An 18,892-nucleotide genomic window follows, 5' to 3' on the forward strand; every position below is an offset into this window, starting at 1 on the left:
TTAGAGAATAGCCTCTGCTACTGCTGGCATCAGTAGCATAGGATCTTCTTAGTGTTTGGGTACGTGCCAGGTTCTTGTAGCCTGGTTTGGCCACTATTGAAAACAGGATGCTGGGCTTGATGGACCCTTGGTCTGACCCAGTACGGCAATTTCTTGTGTTTTTAATTTTCACTTTGAATACAAGTTCAGAAGCAGATGCCTGAGTTTGTGCTATGTGGGGCAAATACAGTAGGCATGCTGACTCCAGCACAAGGTTTCAGTGCTAATAACACACAGTGCCATTGTGTTACTTCCAGAAATAACATAGGGCAGCTATTTTCCACAAATTCATTGATACATTCTAAGTGGCATTGGCATTATAATATAAATACACAGAATATGATGACAGGTAAATTCCAAAATTCTCATCTAGTCTGTTGAACTCCATTCCTAATATAGTAACATAGTAATGACGACAGATAAAGTCCAAATGATCCTTCTGTTCTGCCCAGCAATTTGTTTATGGTAGTAACTGCTGCTCCATGCAATTACCCCCATGTGTTCTGTTAAGTATAGTAACTGCCGCTCTGGTCAGATTACCCCATGTGTTCTGATAAGGACTGTAACTGCTGCTCCATGCAGGTTATCTCCATGCAGAAATGCTATACCATCTCTTTCTTTAAACCTTTAGGGATTTGCTGTGTTTGTCCCATACCCTTTTGAATTCATTAATTGTTCTTGTCTTCACCACTTCTTCTGGGAGGGCATTCCAGGTATCCACTACCCTTTCCGTGAAGAAATATTTCCTGAACTTGGTTCTGAGTCTTTCCCCCTGGAGTTTCATATCATGACCCTTAGTTCTATTGTTTCCTTTCCAGCAGAAAAGGTTTGAAGTTTGTGCATCTCCTCCAGGATATACATATTTAGATCCTTCAGCCTCTCCTCCTAGGTCTTCTGAAACAGACCCCGCACCATTTTGGTCGCCTTCCTCTGGATCAATTCCATCCTGTCTCTATTATTTTTGAGATACAGTCTTCAGAACTGAACAAGATACTCCAGGTGAGGCCTCGCCAAGGACCTGTACAAGGGCATTATCACTTCTCTTCCTATTAGTTATACCTCTCTCTATGTGACCCAGCATCTTTCTGGCTTTAGCTACCACCTTGTCACATTGCTTCGCTGCCTTCATATCACCAGACACATTCATCCCAAAGCCCCTCCTGGACCGCACACGATAGTCTTTCGCCTCTCATCACATACAGCTCTTGAATGTCTGCACCCCAGGTGCATGTCTCTGCACTTCTTGGCATTAAATGGTAGCTGCCAAATTTTCAACCACTCTTCAAGCTTTCTTAAATCACTTTTCATTCTCTCTTCTCCTTCAGGCATGTACATTCTGTTGCAAATCTTGGTATCATACGTAAAAAGACAAACTTTTCCTGCTAACCCTGTTCTAGATCCAAAGGAGGGAGTGCTAGGAAGTGCTCCCCATTGCGGAACGAGTGGGTTGTGCCCTTGCGGTGAGACGGAACCTCATCTGGGAAAGACTGGAACTGAAGACGAGAAGACAGGATGTGGAGAGCAAGGTCCCTCAGGCGCCCTACACAGCCCGTAGGCTGGTCGCGGACCACACTGTCCTCCACGCACCCTATACAGCCGGATGGCTGGTCGTGGACCATGAGAGGAGCGGGCAAGCTCTGGACACAACACAGGCCAGGAACGAGGTGTACCCCTTGGATCCTCCGGAGTCAGAACAGGAACAGTCTCTGAATTAAAACATGGAACTTGGAATCCGGAACTTGGGCTTTAAAATCAAGGAAACTCCAGAGGCATGGGTTGCTCAGGACCTGGAACATCAGGACTTGGACATTAAGTCTCAGACATCAGGACCTGGACATCAGGAGATGATCAGGAACAAAGATGCCAGGCAGGAGCAGGACGCAGAGAAATCAAAAAAGGAGAAGCTCCCAGGAGGACTGGCTCCTTGCCAAGGTGACATTAGACTGAATGCAGGACCCATAAGTAGGGCTGAAGATGACTACACCCAGGGAGGAGTTCCAGGTGGAGCCAGAGGGACCACTCCCTACTGGCCCTTTAAATCCGGAAGAGAGGCGCGGCCCTGTGCCTAAGAACAGGAAGCAGAGAGGAGTGCAGGACCATGGAGAGCGGCCCTGCGAGACACTGAGAAGGAGGAGGAGCAGGGCCAGGCCCCGACGTGGAGTAGCGTCGTCCTGCCGCTCGAGAGGTGAGCAGAGGGCGGCTCCTGCCGCAGAGGCGAGGCCGGGGACTGTGGCCTCTGGCCCGCGAAGTGGAGCTGACGTCAGCAGCAACTTTAGCCACGTTAAGGAGCGTTGGCGGCCTCCTGCCGTAGAGGTGAGAGTGGCGTTGTGGCCTCTGGGCCGCGATATGAAGGAGGAACGTCGGTGGCTCCGAGCCAAGAAGGTAAGCGCCTGCTTGCTGCTAGGCCCGCGAGCAGGAGCGCAACAAACCCTTCCGCAATGTTGCTCACAAAGATATTGAACAGAACTGGTCCCAAAACCAATCCTTGAGGCACTCCACCTAACACCATTCTTTCATCATAGTGGGTTCCATTTACCATTACACATTGTTTCCTGTCAGTTAACCAGTTATTAATCCACTCCACCACCTTGGCACCTACACCCAAGCTTCTCATTTTATTCACGAGCCTCCTATGTGGGACCATATCAAAAGATTTGCTGAAATCCAAGTAAATCACAATGGGTGCTTTTCCTTGATCCAGTTCTCTTGTCACCAATCAAATTTGTGTAACAGGACCTTCCCCTGGTGAATCCATGCTGCCTCGGATCGAGCAACCCACCAGATTGTAAATAGTTCAATATACTTTTCTTCAGCAGAGTCTCCATAATTTTCCCAACACCAAGGTGAGGCTAACTTGCTTGTAGTTTCCAGCCTCCTCTCTACTACCACTCTTGTGAAGTGGGATCACAACTGCTCTTCTCCAATCATGTGGCACCATTCCCATTCCCAGGGATCTATTGAACTGAGCCCCCATTTCCAGGGATCTATTGAACTGAGCCCCCTTAGTATCCTACAATGTACCTCATCTGGCCCCTTGGCCTTGTCCTCTTTCAGGTTTCCTAGCTCTTCTCATAAATTATCTTCTGTAAACAGGGTTGTATCTACTCCACTCACATCCATGGACTTTTCAATCAGCAATGGTCCTTCTCCAGGGTCTTCTTTAGTAAACACCGAAGTATCGGTTTAATATTTCTGCTATTTCTTCATCTTTCTCCATACATTGCTCCTTGTCACCTTTCAATTTCACTATACCACTACGGGCCTCCCTTCTTTCTCTGATATATCTGAAAAATGTTTTGTCACTTCGCTTTACCTCTTTGGCAATTCTTTCATTTTCCTGATTTCTTTCATTTCTCTCACTTTCACCATATATTCTTCCCTGTGTTTTTATGATTCCTGCCCAAGGAGCTACTCTCCATGAGCAGGCCTCTTACCTCTGTTCTGCTGCGGCTTTCCCCGATGTGGCTGGTAAGCTGCTGAAGCTCCAACGCTGCCAGACTCCACCCATGCGGCCAGGAGGCCACTGCCGTGCTCGTGCAGCCCGGACCACCGCTGACTCCGTCTTCCTTGTGGCCTAGCCGCCGCCAAATCATCACTCTTGCAGCCTGGAGCCACGCCGCCATTGCCGGGGTCTTCTCCGGACGGCAGGAGGCCATCCCAGCTGATGCCTGCTCCTTCGTCGTTGGTATCTGTGCAGGGACGCTGGCCATGGTCTTGCACAGCTTCCTGTTTCCTGCTTCTAGGTGCCGGCGCGCGCCTCTTTACAAGATTTAAAGGGCCCGCAGCCGTATATGCCCCGGGCCCCACCTAATGACTGTTTCCTGGTTCATCCCTATATAAGGGCTTCTCCTGCACTCCTGTGTTGCCTTGCATTGGAGTTTCCTGTCTCTGGAAGTCTCGTCTTCCAGCGCTCCGTCAGGTCTTTGTTCTTCGTTGAAACTCCATGTCTCATCTTGGTTCCTGAGTCTTCGTCTTCGTGGTTTTCCTGATGTTCCATGTCTTCATGTTCCGAGGTTCCCAGTCCAGGCTTCCTGATGTTCCTCTTCCTGATGTTCCAGACTCCTGGCGTTCCACTTCCTGATGTTCCACTTCCTAATGTTCCAGACTTCCTGATGTTCCGAGGTTCCGCTCCTCCTTAGCTCGTTCTGAGTCCTCCTGACCCTCCAGCTCCTTTGGTTCTCCACATGACACCTTGTTGGGGTAAATCCGTCTTGTCGGTTACTGTTTTCATCATTGGAGTTTCGTCTCAGCTGGATTCCCGTCCTGCGCTTGTCCCACTCTTGGCGTGGTCCGTGACCAGCCTCTTCAGGTTGTGTAGGGCGTGCTACAGGGACAGGGTGGTCCGTAACCAGCCCATTGGGTCCGCCCGTGTCGGTGGGCTGTGTAGGGCGCCCTGAGAGACAGTGCCAATGTCTGAACCTTCCAAGTTCCTCGCCTCGTCCAGAGTCTTCCAAGCTCCTCGTCCACATCCAGAGTCTTCTCATCCATGTCTTGAGTCTTCTGTGTCACAAGGCCTCTGTCTGCCCTCATCCTCAGTCCGGCCTGCTGCTTCTTGCCGATACCTAGTGGCAGGTCCAAAAGGGCTGGGAATGGTTGGAGGACTGTTCAATAACCAACATAATGTTGTTGGCTTCCAGAAGCGTGCAGGTCCGGCAGAGGGTCAGACGTTGTCTTCGCCCATGCTGGGACATGCCTCGGCAACCCTCGGTGCTGTCTTGGATTCGTCTGGGATCGTGCCGAGGCCCAAGGGCACACTATCCCCTCAAGATGGGATCACTCTCCTAGCATTCCCTTCTATAACATGTGTTCCTCTTTTTGGAATCCTTTATACTTCCTGAACGCTGTTCCTTTTGCCTTTATTTTTTAAGCCATCTTCTTTGTGAAACAGACCAGTTTCTTTTTCCTCTTACTTTTGTTTACTTTTCTAACATATAGATTTTTTGCCTCTGTAATAGCTTCCTTTAATTTGATCCACTGTTGTTCCACCTCACCCATTTTCTCCCAGTCTTCTAGTTCTTGCTCCAGGAACATCCCCATTTCAACAACGTCTGTATTTCTGAAATTCAAAATTTGAGTCTTCATGCAACTTCTCTGTATCTTATTTGGGATATCAAACCATACCGTCTGATGATCACTGGTGCTCAGATGGGCAACTACTCGGACATTAGAGACATTATCCCCTTTTGTGATCACCAGGTCGAGTATCACATTCTCTCCTCGTGGGTTCCATTACCATTTGTTTGAGTAGAGTTTCTTGAAGGGCATCCACTATCTCTCTACTTCTTGTAGATTCCACAAAAGGGATACTCCAGTCTACATCTGGCAGTTTAAAATCTCCAACAACCAACACGTTTCCCTTCTTTCCCACCTTTTGGATGTTTTTGACCAGATCTCTGTCCAGCTCTTCTGTCTGAATTGAAGCCCTGTAGACCACACAGATATAAATGGAAGCACTATCCTCTTTTTTTTTAGGACGGCCCATAATGCTTCTTCCCTATCCCACGTCCCTTGCATTTCAGTTGTTTGGATATTTTTTTGACATAAAGCACACTCCTCCTTCTTTCCTGTCCTCTCTGTCTTTCCTTAATAAGTTATAGCCCAGGATGACCAATCATGAGACTCCATGAACCATGTCTCTGTAACAGCAACGATGTCCAAGTCTGCTTCCACCATTTGAGCCTGCAGGTCTTGGATTTTGTTGCCCAGACTACAAGCAATTGTGCTTATAGCTTTCCAGCTTCTCTCCCTCAGCTTGCTGCTCTTCTTGGACACATCTTCTCTACCCTATTCAGTTGATTTTTGTTCATTTCTTCACCCACTTCTTGGAGATGTTGAGGGTAACATTCCAGTTTTCTCCTGCCACTCCTGTCCTCTAGTTCAAATGCCTTATCACATATGATTTGAATTTTTCACTTAGAATCCTTTTTCTTGCCTCAGACAGATGCGAGTCATCTTTGACATAGAGCTATACATAGCCCCAGCCTCTAATATAATCAAAACTGTCTTCCTTACACCAGGTTTTGAGCTATGCATTAAGTTATCTATATGGCTTAGCTTCTTCTTCCCCTTTCCATAAACAGGTAATACTTCTGAAAAGGTAATAGTCTTCACCATGTGCCTAATCTGCTTCCTCAGAGTCTGAAATTTCTCTGTCCTATTTGAATGCTGTTTCTGGTAAGGTAGTTGGCTCCCTTTCTTCATTGATTGCATTGACTATCTGATTTGCATTTCTACCAGCTGAGGATCCCAGCAGGCATTTAACTATAGTGTTCCCCTTGAAAATAATTCCCAAATTAGTGCCTTTGATGATTGAGTCTCTCAGCATAATGAGATTTTTCTTAGGGTTTTTGGAATTTCTAAGCGCATTGGGTTTCTTCTTTCCTTTCAGATACTTCAGTCTCCATTGCTAGAGCTTCTTCATTTTCCCATACAGAGAAGGCATTTTGTACTTGTTCACTTGAGAGAGTGGATGTCTCTGCATCACAGTTCTTATCATACCTGAGCCACTGTAATCCATTTATTCTTGGGTTTCTGGATGCTCGGTGCAAGTGGAGGAGAAGCATATGGGTTGCACAATTGTGAAGAATGGGTATTTTTGGATCACAGGTTGTCACAGTTTTGCCAGTTACACTGGCTCTCCATGCTAAGTTTCAGCCTGCTGGACAATCTTCCCTCCAGGAATCCTCTGTGAACCTTGCCTATAGCCTTGTCAAGGACCTCCTTTTTGATTTCACTACGCTCAAGTCTCAGCCCCATTTAACTCTGCCTTATCATTACCTAGTTGCCTCTTCATCGAGTCTCCTTGGCTCCCTGATCTGGCCACCTTGTTCTCTCTTCCTGTCTTGCCCTGCAGCCTACCCAGGCCTCCTGTCTTACCCAGTGGCCTCTCATGACCTGCTTCACCCTGTGGCCTTATTCTCTGGCCTTCTAGACCTTCTTGCCTTGCTCTCTGGCCTCCCAGGCCTCTTTGCTTTGCTCTCTAGTCCCCTGGGCCTCTCTGCTTTGCCTTACGGCTTCTGGGCCTGCTAGATTCTTATATTCAGCCTTGTGCTCTGTGGAGCTTCCCTGTTCATTGTTGGCTGTTCTATCTAGTCCAGTCCTGTCATTGTCTGATCCAGTTGTCTAGGCCTTGTTCTGTCTTGTGCTGTCCTGACCAGTTCCTTGTCTGTTTCCCAATCCTTGCCCTTGACCTTGGTTCAGCTTGTATACTATATCCAGCCCCCAGCCTGAGTCTGTATCCTGTCCTAGCTGGTGCCCAGTATCCAGTCCTCAGTTCCAGCCTCATCCAGCCTGCTCTAATATAACCCTCAACTGATTCTCTGCCATCTCCTACTCATCCCCTATCACCTCCCAGCCTCACCTCTTCCTCTCCAATCCTTCTCTCACATCCCTCTAGCTGATCCACTCTCACCTCCAAGCTCCTCTCTTACATCCTCCAGTTTATCTTATTTCCTCTCTTTCACCCTCCACAGCTAATCCCTCACCAAGTGATGCAACTCTCAAATCCCTTCTGCCTTTGATCTCTCCCTTCAAACAGCCCCTTCTCTAAACATCTTCCTGGGCAAGGGCCAGTGGCAATACTTTCCTTTGGGATGCAGGCCAAAGGTAGAAAACAACTAGTGAGAAGAGGGAGCAAACCAATGACAGAGGCAACATTTTTCCCTTGGGCAGGTTCAGTGGTGGGTTAGGACAGAGGAGCTATGGCAATCTCCACTGGCCAATACACACTTGGCCCTCCCCTTCCTTCATGGCTGATCCCAACCCAGCAATGATCTGCAAATGGCAGCAGCATTAGTAATGAAAGTTAACACAAGGCCTGTAAGCTGATGGGCCCTGCAGTGGCTGCGAATCCCTCCTAATGCAGGGCTTCCTGTTACCACCGGAACTCATGCAAGGGTGGGGCCACTACAGGGCCTGTGAGCAAATGCTGGCTCACAGGACCCTCGCTGCCTTCCTCTAATAATGCAGCTGCTGCAGGCGTTTAAAGAGTGCTACTGTTTGATGCACTTGTGACCCCCAGCTCAAGGTTTTGTGACCCCATTTGTGGTCCCGACCCCCAGTTTGGGAACTCTGTTCTAGATGGCATTGCCATACCTGGGAACTTCTGAGTTTTGCTCATGTTTGGATTAGTGCTGGGAGTGGGGGGTGGGCAGGCAGGGTGTTACAGTAAGGACATTTTCTCTCTCCTTTGCGCCCCCCCCCCCCCCAAAACTGCTTTCTTCTTTACTAATATTCTTTATCAGATAGTTTCCAACCTAAGGGGTTTTGACACTTACAAAACAAAGGACTTAAACGCTTGATTGGAAATACCCGTTGGAGGGAGGCTTCAATTTTTCAATTAGTATTGGACTTCTAACACAACAGACCAATAGGTTTTGAAGATACTAACTAACAGCTATTACATGAATTTCAAGAAGCCACCTTCATGCAATCCACCAGTATGTTAGATATGCTCTCTGAAACAGCGGAGAATATTGCGAAAGGAGCTTCAACATTTGAATCACATCAAAGCAATCGGACTCATTCCCAATTTACAGCATGGTAAAGGATTTTACTCCATTAATTCTCATACCAAAGAAAATAGGGGCATACCATCCAACTTTTGACCTAAGAGATCTCACCTTATTTCTCAAAAAGGAGTTCAGAATGAACTCCTTGAACACAATCTTTCCACTTTTGCAGAGAGGAGATTGGCTGATGACCTCAAGGATATATACACACATATTTCAATAAGGGCCAGACACAGAAAATATCAGCAATTTCTTTTCCTGAACCAATATTACCAATACAAAGTCTTGCCTTTTGGATTGGCTGCAGCCCCAAGGGTTTTCACCAAATGCCTAATTGTGGTTGCAGCGCATTTAAGGAGAAACAACCATCTATTTTATGTATTTATTAATTTTTATATACCGATGTTTCATGAGAACATATCACATCGGTTTACATTAGTTAACAAATATTCATTTAAAAATATTGAGAGATCACGTGATGTGGTGAACAGGACCAGACGGGTCTGGTTACGCTCCAGGGATAGGACCCCCCCAATCCCTCACCATCCGCGCCAAATAGGCGATTTTGTCACCTACAATCAACTACGATTTACTGCATATGTCAATTATAAACTATATGCAGTAATCGCTGACGGGTATGCCGCCAAAGGCTGCAAAACGGGACAAAGAAAAACCTCACGGTCAGGAAACAAAGATGGCGGCAGCAGCAGGGAAACTAGCAGTGGAGATGATAACGGCGGCGGCCAGCCTACACATCCCACAACGCAGGAACTGCAAGAGGCTTTGGAAAGTAAGTTTTCCGGGCTCTCCGAGCAACTGACTTCAGTTCAAGCCACTATGTCAGACTTTGCCCCCAGACTAGACCAGGTGGAAGGCAGGACGGGCGTCTTGGAAGACGCTGTGCTGGCCCTGACTAACCGAGTGCATGTGCTTGAAAAAGCCCTAACCGAGCAGAGAGACAAAACTGACGACTTAGAGAACAGGTCACGTCGATCCAATTTACGTCTGATGGGAGTACCTGAGACGATCGCTGATCAAAATTTACGATCCCTCCTGAAAGCCTGGATCCCCGAGGCCTTAGGCCTGACTGAAATCCAGCCGACCTTTGAAATTGAAAGGGTGCAGAGACTGGGGGCATGCCTAGCTACAGCGGGAACCGATCCGAGACCCCACATTGTTATCATAAAAATTCTGAATTTCCACCACAAAGATTGTGTGTTGCAAGCAGCGAGGAAGACAACTGATCTGCAGCTTCAAGGTCATCGCATCAGCATGGCACCTGATTACTCAACCTGGGTAACAGCACAGAGAAAAGCCTTCTCCTCTGTGTGCAGTCTCCTGATTGAAAAGCAAGTTCGCTTCACACTCCAATTCCCAGCGAAACTACGAGTATACAGAGAAGGGACTTGGACAGTGTACAAAACTCCTGAATCAACAAAATCGCTGCAAGTTGACTTAAATAAGTGATGTATAAACTTGTGCATTAATGTTCATATTCCTGTGGTTGTCACTGGTTGGTGATGGGGGGGGGGAAGGTCCTATACTCCTAACACATCATTGCGTGTTCTCCATTCCAGGCTCTAGCAGCCTGTGTGGGTACTATAGTACTGGGGGGGGGGGGGGGGGGGGGGAGGGATAAGGTACTCAAAATCTCAACGGGGTTTCCAAGGGGGCAATATGTATGTATGGGGACTGGTGCAGTGTAAGTGTGAAAGGGTGACGAGTATGCATGTGGAACTACTGAGTCCATACCGAAGGAGGAGGCAAGGCTGGGGGTCTCCTTCTTTCATAAGCTTAAATAAGAAACAGTTCTTTAAGTGTTTGTTGGACACTACATGATGGGTCTACTTATAGAATTGTAACATGGAACGTGGATGGCCTAAGTAGTCCCATAAAACGAAAAAAGATTTTTCAACATTTAACTCATCTAAAAACTAATGTGGCATGTCTTCAGGAGACCCACTTAAACCTATTGGAAAGCAAAAAACTTTGTAGAGAATGGGTAACAACGTGCTACTTTGCCCCAGCCGTGGGAAGAAAAAGGGGTGTAGCAAAACTGATTAATAAAAACACACCGTTCATAGTATGTAAGGAAATAGCAGGCCCAGATGGCAGATATATTATTATTAATGGCAGCCTAGAGGGGCAGCCCTTGACTCTCTGCAATGTGTATGCTCCTAATACCCCAGACAAGCGTTTCTTTATGCACTTAGGGGCGGATTTTCAGAGCCCTGCTCGCCTAAATCCGCCCAAAACCGGGCGGATTTAGGCGAGCAGGGCCCTGCGCGCCGGTAAGCCTATTTTACATAGGCCTACCGGCGCGCGCAGAGCCCCGGGACTCGTGTAAGTCCCGGGGTTTTCGGAGGGGGCGTGTCGGGGGCGGGCCCGAACCGTGCGGCGTTTTTGGGGCGTGTCGGGAGCGTTCCGGGGGCGGGCCCGGGGGCGTGGCTACGGCCCGGGGCGGCCCAGGGGCGTGGCCGCGCCCTCCGGACCCGCCCCCAGGTCGCGTCCCGGCGCGCAGGAGGCCCGCTGACGCGCGGGGAGTTACGCCTCCCTCTGGGAGGCGTAAATCCCCCGACAAAGGTAAGGGGGGGGCTTAGACAGGGCCGGGTGGGTGGGTTAGGTAGGGGAAGGGAGGGGAAGGTGAGGGGAGGGCAAAAGGAAGTTCCCTCCGAGGCCGCTCCGATTTCGGAGCGGCCTCGGAGGGAACGGGGGTAGGCTGCGCGGCTCGGCGTGCGCCGGCTATACAAAATCGATAGCCTTGCGCGCGCCGATCCAGGTTTTTAGCAGATACGCACGGCTTCGCGCGTATCTACTAAAATCCAGCGTACTTTTGTTTGCACCTGGAGCGCAAACAAAAGTAGGCCTATTCGTGGAGTATGAAAATCCGCCCCTTAATTAACCAGCTCCTGGAGCACGTATAGGGACGCTTATTTCTAGCAGGGGATCTTAATTGCGTCCCTATACGTGCTCCAGGAGCTGGTTAATTACAGGATAAATCAGGAGTCCCCATTAGTTTTAAAATACCAGTGGAGTCCGAGATAGCATTCACTTGTAAAAAGCTAGATCTGCTGGACATATGGAGGGTGTTGAACCCAGCTACCCGAGAATATACACATGTCTCACGTGCACATAAATCAATGTCACGTATCAATTATATTCTCGTGGACTCTGCTCTGTTTCCTAACATTGAAGAAGCAGATATTGGTTCAATTGTTGTGACAGATCATGCGCCAGTTAGGGTGGGACTCAGGATATCACGGGAAAGTCGAACACCTAAGACCTGGCGATTCCCTGGACATTTGGGAGATGATAAGCTCTTTCACTCCTATCTCATTCAAAAATGGGAAGATTTTGCGCGAAACAATAATCAACACCTGGAGCAGCCTATGCTTTTTTGGGCCGCTGGGAAGGCAGTTCTCAGAGAAGATATTATAGCCTATACAATTAAGACGTGTAAGCAATTGCTGAGTTCCATTTTACAGTTAGAAAAGGAACTACAGAGTAAGAAACGAGCCTTAGAGCAGAACCCTTCATTGGCCACTAAAGAAGCTTATTGGGCATGCTTAAATCAATTAAACTCCCTTCTTCATCTCAGAGCCCAAAAGGCGTTAAAATCCACAGAGCTCAGTTACCACCAATTTGGGAAACTACTTGCTAGATTAGTCGCTACTAAAAGGAGGAAAAACTTTATTAGCAGCCTCCATGCAAAAAATGGGCAATTAGTGATAAAAACCTCCGAGATATGTGGGGTTTTATGGCATTTTTAAACAGACCTTTATGCTGAGGATCGTATAGGGACATCCCAGGACGAAGCAGATTTCTTTAGTAAACTAACACTTCCTCAATTAACGACCTCCCAGTTGGCATACCTGAACAAGCCTATATTAGAACAAGAAGTTCTCCAAGTCATAAAAAATAGTAAGGCTCATAAGGCTCCTGGTCCAGACGGGTTTACCTCAGATTTTTATAAAATTTTACGTACCAAGATAGCAGGACCCCTTTGCCAGTTCTGTAGAGCAGCAGAGACCTCAGGATGCTTTCCATCTGATTTCAACCAGGCCTTTATCACTGTCCTCCCTAAGCCGGGTAAAGATCCCCTACAGGCAGCTTCTTATCGACCAATATCGCTTTTAAATTGCGATTTAAAAATATATGCCCGCATACTAGCCTAGCGACTAAGTATGGTAGAACCGGATCTCATATCCCAGCACCAAACTGGATTTGTTAAAAACCGTAATCCAAGCGCCACTGTCATCAAATTAATTTCTGCTATTGAGGCTACTAGGGTTCTGGGCTCTCCCTCTTTGGCGATAGGCTTTGATTCCGAAAAAGCCTTTGATAGGGTGGCCTGGGACTATATGTTCTCTGTTTTACACAGATTTGGGTTTAAAGAGAACATATACCAACGGATTACTATGCTATATCAGAACCCGGAATCCTACCTTGTTGCCAATGATTCGGTCTCTGAGGCAATTAAAATTCAACGAGGGGTATGACAGGGCTACCCACTTTCCCCCATTTTATATGTTCTGTTTCTGGACCCCTTATTGAGAAAATTGAGCAGCTCAGATGTAATACATGGGTTCCAAGGGAAACATCAACCGTTCACGGTAGCCGCCTTTGCAGATGATATGCTAATCTTTCTCAGTAACTCGATAACAGCGTTATCGGAGGTGCTAAAGATTCAGAGAGACTTTGGGCGCTTTGCGGGGTTGAAAGTCAATACCGAAAAATCCGAGGCCTTAGATATCACTGGGAAACTGAGAAGTCTATGGAGCGGAGACTTCCCTTTAAAATGGGTTTCCACAGATTTAAAGTACTTAGGCATGAGGATCCCAGCGGATCTGAGTCAGCTATATGCGCTGAATGTGGGACCATTAAAGCAAAAGCTGATCCAAAATCTTGGGTTATGGCGTGATCTTCCTTTATCCTTATCGGGGAAAATTCAATTGCTGAAAATGATGGAGATATCCCGTTGGATATATTCATTCCAAATGTTACCCCTATGGCTATATCACAAAGATGTTCAGGAGATCAAAAAAGAACTGCGTAAATTTCTCTGGGGAGGTAAGCGTTCTCGTATATCCCTAAATATGTTAATGCGTACTAAGCAGAATGGAGGCCTCAATTGTCCTGACTTAGCCATGTATAACTGTACTTGTTTGATCCGCCATATACGGGCTTGGCTATTTGATACAGAATACTTTACCCCCCTGCAATATTATAAGGCATGGGTAGCCCCTTGGTCTCTAAGTTCGATCTTGCATATGACGACGGAACTTATACCCAATCATATTATTCAGAGTAAAATGATACTCCCTATGAGGCAAGCATGGAAATTTATTTGTAAACAGCTGGGTGTTTCAACAGGTAGCACGGCATGTCTGCAGATCACAGGTTGTCCCCATTTTAGTCCTGGTTTACATCAGTCTCTTTTCTTTAATTGGAGGGAGAAGGGACTAATCTGGATCTCACAACTATTCAGCTCTGGTGATGGAACTGGGCATTTACTGAGCTTTCAAGAGCTGAAGACTCAAAACTCCCTTTCCAATAGGGATCATTATGGATTTCTACAATTGAGACATTTTATACAAGGATTACTCGGAGCAAATCCAGCTTTTTCATCTTATTCTTCATTACATAGTCTGCTGTTGGGACCAAACAATAAGCGCATGAAATGTCCTCAATACTATAAAGCCTTATTGGACCTGAGACCAAGCCCACATATACAGGTCTTGCTCGAGTCATGGAATAACTCTCTTTACACCTCGATGTCAAGCGAAACTTTCCTCTCCTGTTTTGCGAGAATATCTAAAATGGTAGACAACATAAATCTAAGAGACAAACAATATAAACTGCTACACCATGCCTATTACATGCAACAACATGCTTATTATATGGGCTTCAGCTGCTTCAGATGTACTCATCCTAAACCGGATTTGTTGCACAGTATTTAGTCCTGCCCTTTTGTACAAAACTTTTGGGGATCCCTGAAGCAGACAGTAACTAGCCTTTGGAAACAAGAGGTACCCCTGGCTCCAGAAATATGGTTGCTTGGGATATATGACTCACAAGTATCATGGAGCTCCTCACCCCAACGGCTGTTCTTGGATAAGGTGGCTTTGATTGCAAAATCTTTAATACTTTCCTCATGGACAGTACAAACCCCTGATCTTTGGTCAGTATGGACTCAACAATTCCATCATCTTCTACAAATGGAGTATCTAACCGCCTTTTCACTGGCTTCTAAATGGATATCACAGTTCCGGGAGATATTGGGAACCTATCTGACATCGTTGCCCGAGAATCTGCAATTACAACTGACTCCCAAATTGAAAGACTCTATTAGGCCAAGCTGAATGTGAGCATCCCGGAAATATGGGTGATCCTGTGATCGGCGGACATGTTAATCTATCGTTCAGTCAGCACCCTGCTACCTGTGTTCTGTATAGGCGATTACGAGCATTTGCATAAATATATACCCTATACGGATTTGCATTTCTAATGTAAAGACACGTGTAGCACCTAGGTATCCACTAGACCCATCTAGTTCTCACTCTTCGTAGAACATAACCTGTAAACCAATATTATAGTAGTCACATTATCCATTGAGTAAAGTCGCTCAATGCACCCCACACAGCACAGCCAGAGAATGCCCTAAGGGGAGGGAGGGAAGGTAAGGGGGAGGAGGAAGGTAGATACAGAGGGGGGAAATTATTATAAAAAAACTTAATTGGGTTCTTAAGTTCGAATTATTGTAAACAGTTTGTCGTTGCAATTGTTTCAGATAACACAGATGTTGAACTATGTTGGAATTTGTATGTTAAGGCTGTTCCGTATCCTTGTATGTTATGATATGCAATTGTAACACCTATTGGCATTTGCACCCAAATAAAAATTAATACACAAAAAAAAATTCTTGCGTTTCCAAAATTAAATGAAAAGAGGAAATTACAAAGTTTCATAATAAATTAAATACAAATAAAATTGTGAAAATAATTAATCATAAAATTTAAGCAGTTAAAGAAGTAGGAAGGTAAGAGCAGAGATAAAACAAAAATCTGAATATATATTATTAGGGTATATTATCATTTGGTTAACACTCCTGAAAGGCTTATTTGAATAGCCATGTTTTAATACCCTTTTTAAATATTTTAATGTCCGATTCCATCCTTAGTTCTTGTGGTAGAGAGTTCCACAGTTGGGGACCGGCAATGGAAATAGCCCTTTCTCTCACATTATTTAGATGAGCAATTTTAGGTGAAGGTATGGGCAATATCCCTGTACCTGCTGATCTTGTAATTCTTGATGGGATATGGAAATGTAATGTTGAGGTTAACCATTCTATCTTTTCGTTGTAGAGGGTTTTATGAATTAATGATAGAACTTTATGCTGTGCCCTATATTTAACAGGCAACCAATGAAGGTCTTTCAATATTGGCGTAATATGATCAGATCATCTAGTTCCTGTTATAAGTCTAGCTGCTGAGTTCTGTAATAATTGCAATGGTCTTGTAACATTCGCCAGTAGGCCCAAAAACATTCCCTTATCTGCAACTTACAAGCATTCAAAAGAAGCTGTGTGAAGAGTGGTACATACAATGCATTAACTCAGGTTTCTCATAAATTACGAAAAATCCAACAACCCCAGTTCAATATTAGGTGTTCATAGGAGCTCTCCCGCTTCAGAGGGCATTGAGACTCAGAAACATAGTTCAACAGTTGTGTAGAAGGAAATGTGTGACAGCCAGACACTAAAGATGTTAGATCACCTGGAGGTCAACATTCAAAAGCCATTAGACAGATAACCTAATAGTTATCTGTCTAAAAGGCTTACCCAATTATATTTAGCCCTTATCTGGCTATATTCTAGCCTGGTGATTAGTTATCTGGCTAGTATATAGCCAGATTAAAAAAGGGGCGTTTTGAGGGCGTTCCAGGGAAGGACCGAGAAATTTTGCCTACCTAGATGAATATCGGGTATATCTGGCTAGGTTAGCCGGATAACTTTAGACCTCCTTTAGAGCAGCTCTAAAGTTATGTGGTCTTGTGTGGTCAGATAATGTGCTACTTAAGGAGGTTCCTTTAATAACCACTCATAGAGGTACTGATATTAGAGACTGTTTAGTTAATTCCCGGTTGAGGGACATTGCAGTGAAAGAGGAGGGAAGACATCAGAAGTGCGGTCATTGTATAGTCTGTAAGAATACAATTGAAGGAACTCTATGGGTAGACCTGGTTACAGGTTATAAGGTGAAAATGAAAAGTGACTCTGACTGTTCTGCGGAATTAGTGATATATGTCATAATATGTCCGTGTTTGAAGGTGTATGTTGGACGCACAAGCAGGGCAGTGAAGCTTAGAGTGATTGAACATTGTTCAAGATTAAACACTATGAACATTTCAGCTTCGATTGTAGCCCATTGTATAGAATGTAAACATTCATTTGAACAATTACAGTGGGCAGTCATTGATTGTATTACAAAATCAAAGGGAGGAGGGGATGTAACAACGTTCTTAAATTACTGAGAACAATTTTGGAAATATAGGTTGCAATCAGAACAGCCTCAAGGACTCAACGAGGAGCTTGATTGGTTGTCTTTTTTATGAGAGTGTTTATTGGTTCTTTCCAAGGCCCAGGTGATCATATATGTAGGAGCCAGCAAGGATTGTTTGACGACCGCCATTGGAGGTGGAACATGTGACTGTACTCACAATATTTTAAAAGGAAACGGGACTGGTGATTGAAGTGATTTACAAGCTCTCTGTGTTAACATTGTAACCCCTGAGGAAAGATGGACTCCGAAACTTGTACAGGTCGGGACTATCAAACACTGGGGACAGCATTGAACAGCAATGGAAAGGAATTAACATCTACATTTCAAAAGCAGTTAAGTACTTTAAAAAAAGGGATAGAACAAAAAGGTGGCTGGCAGTGTTGAATAAAGATTCTTTTTGCAAAATAATAATAAATAGTGAATTAAACAAAAGAAATATTGACACTCCTCCGAAAGGCAGTGCTTGAAACTGATAGTGCTGTCCCAAAACCATGAATCTGAGAGAAACTTCTGGTGCTTCTGACGGATGGGGATATGCAGATAAGCCTCGGTGAGATCCAGAGACGCCAAAAACTCTCCTCCCCGTACCGCCGCAATTGTGGTGTGCAACGCCTCCATCCGAAAACGTGGTACCTTCAAACTCTGGTTGACTTTCTTCAGGTCTAGGATAGGTCGGAATGTGCCTTCCTTCTTGGGCACCACGAAATAGATGGAATATCTGCTTTGTCCCTGTTCGGACACTGGCACTGGTACAACCGCCTCCAGACTTAACCCCTGAAGCGTTTCCTGGACCGCTGCCCGCTTGCTTCGGGAAAGACAACGCGACTCCAGAAAGACCGACTGCAGTGGGCGAGAAAATTCTAAGGCGTAGCCGTTTCTCACCGCGCTCAACACCCACCGGTCAGAAGTGATCTTGGTCCACTCCCCATAGAACCGGGCCAGCCTGCTCCCGATTACCAGAGACAAGGAGTGGACCTGCTGGATCTCATTGTGAGGACTTATTGCCACCTGCACCCTGGGTGGATCCGCCTCTAGATGACCTTCCAGCCCCTCGAAAGGACTGTTGCCTATGCTAGGACTGGACTCCCGAAAGCGAGAACAAGAAGAGAAAGGTTTCCGGCCAGACTTTCAATCCTCTGGCAGCCTATTGCCCTTTGTCTCTCCCAGTGACTTCAACAGACGATCGAGGTCCTCACCAAACAGCAGTTTCCCCTGAAAGGGCAGATTACAGAGCTGTGATTTTGATGACAAATCTGCTGGCCAGTTGCTTAGCCGCAAGTGTCGTCTGGACGCCACCACCGACACCATAACGTGGGCCGTGGTTCTCACCAGGTCATACAAGGCATCCGCGCCATAGGCAACCCCTGCCTTCAGGCGGGTCGCCTGGACTGGGGAAAGAGTCCCGGAGGCCGACTTCTGGATCCAACACAAACCAAGAGTCCTGGAGGCGGCTTCTGGATCCACCACAAACAGGTCCACTGCATCAGACTTGCACATACTGCCGCCCGCAGGCCGAGCCCCAGGACCTCAAAAGCTCGCTTGAGATGCACTTCCAACTTCCGATCCTGAACATTCTTCAGAGCGGACGCTCCAGCCACTTAAATAGTGGTCTTCTTAGTGACTGCCAAAACTGCCGCATCCACCTTCGGGACCTTGAGAACGTCCAGATGGTCCTGCAGAAGCGGATAAAGCTTGGACATCGCTCTGCCAACTCGCAGACCCAAGTCGGGGGAATCACACTCTCGGTTGATCAATTTCTGGGTTTTCTTCGGAATTGGGAAA

This window comes from Rhinatrema bivittatum, chromosome 8 (genome assembly GCF_901001135.1).
Source record: "Rhinatrema bivittatum chromosome 8, aRhiBiv1.1, whole genome shotgun sequence".
Taxonomy (NCBI): Eukaryota; Metazoa; Chordata; class Amphibia; order Gymnophiona; family Rhinatrematidae; genus Rhinatrema; species Rhinatrema bivittatum.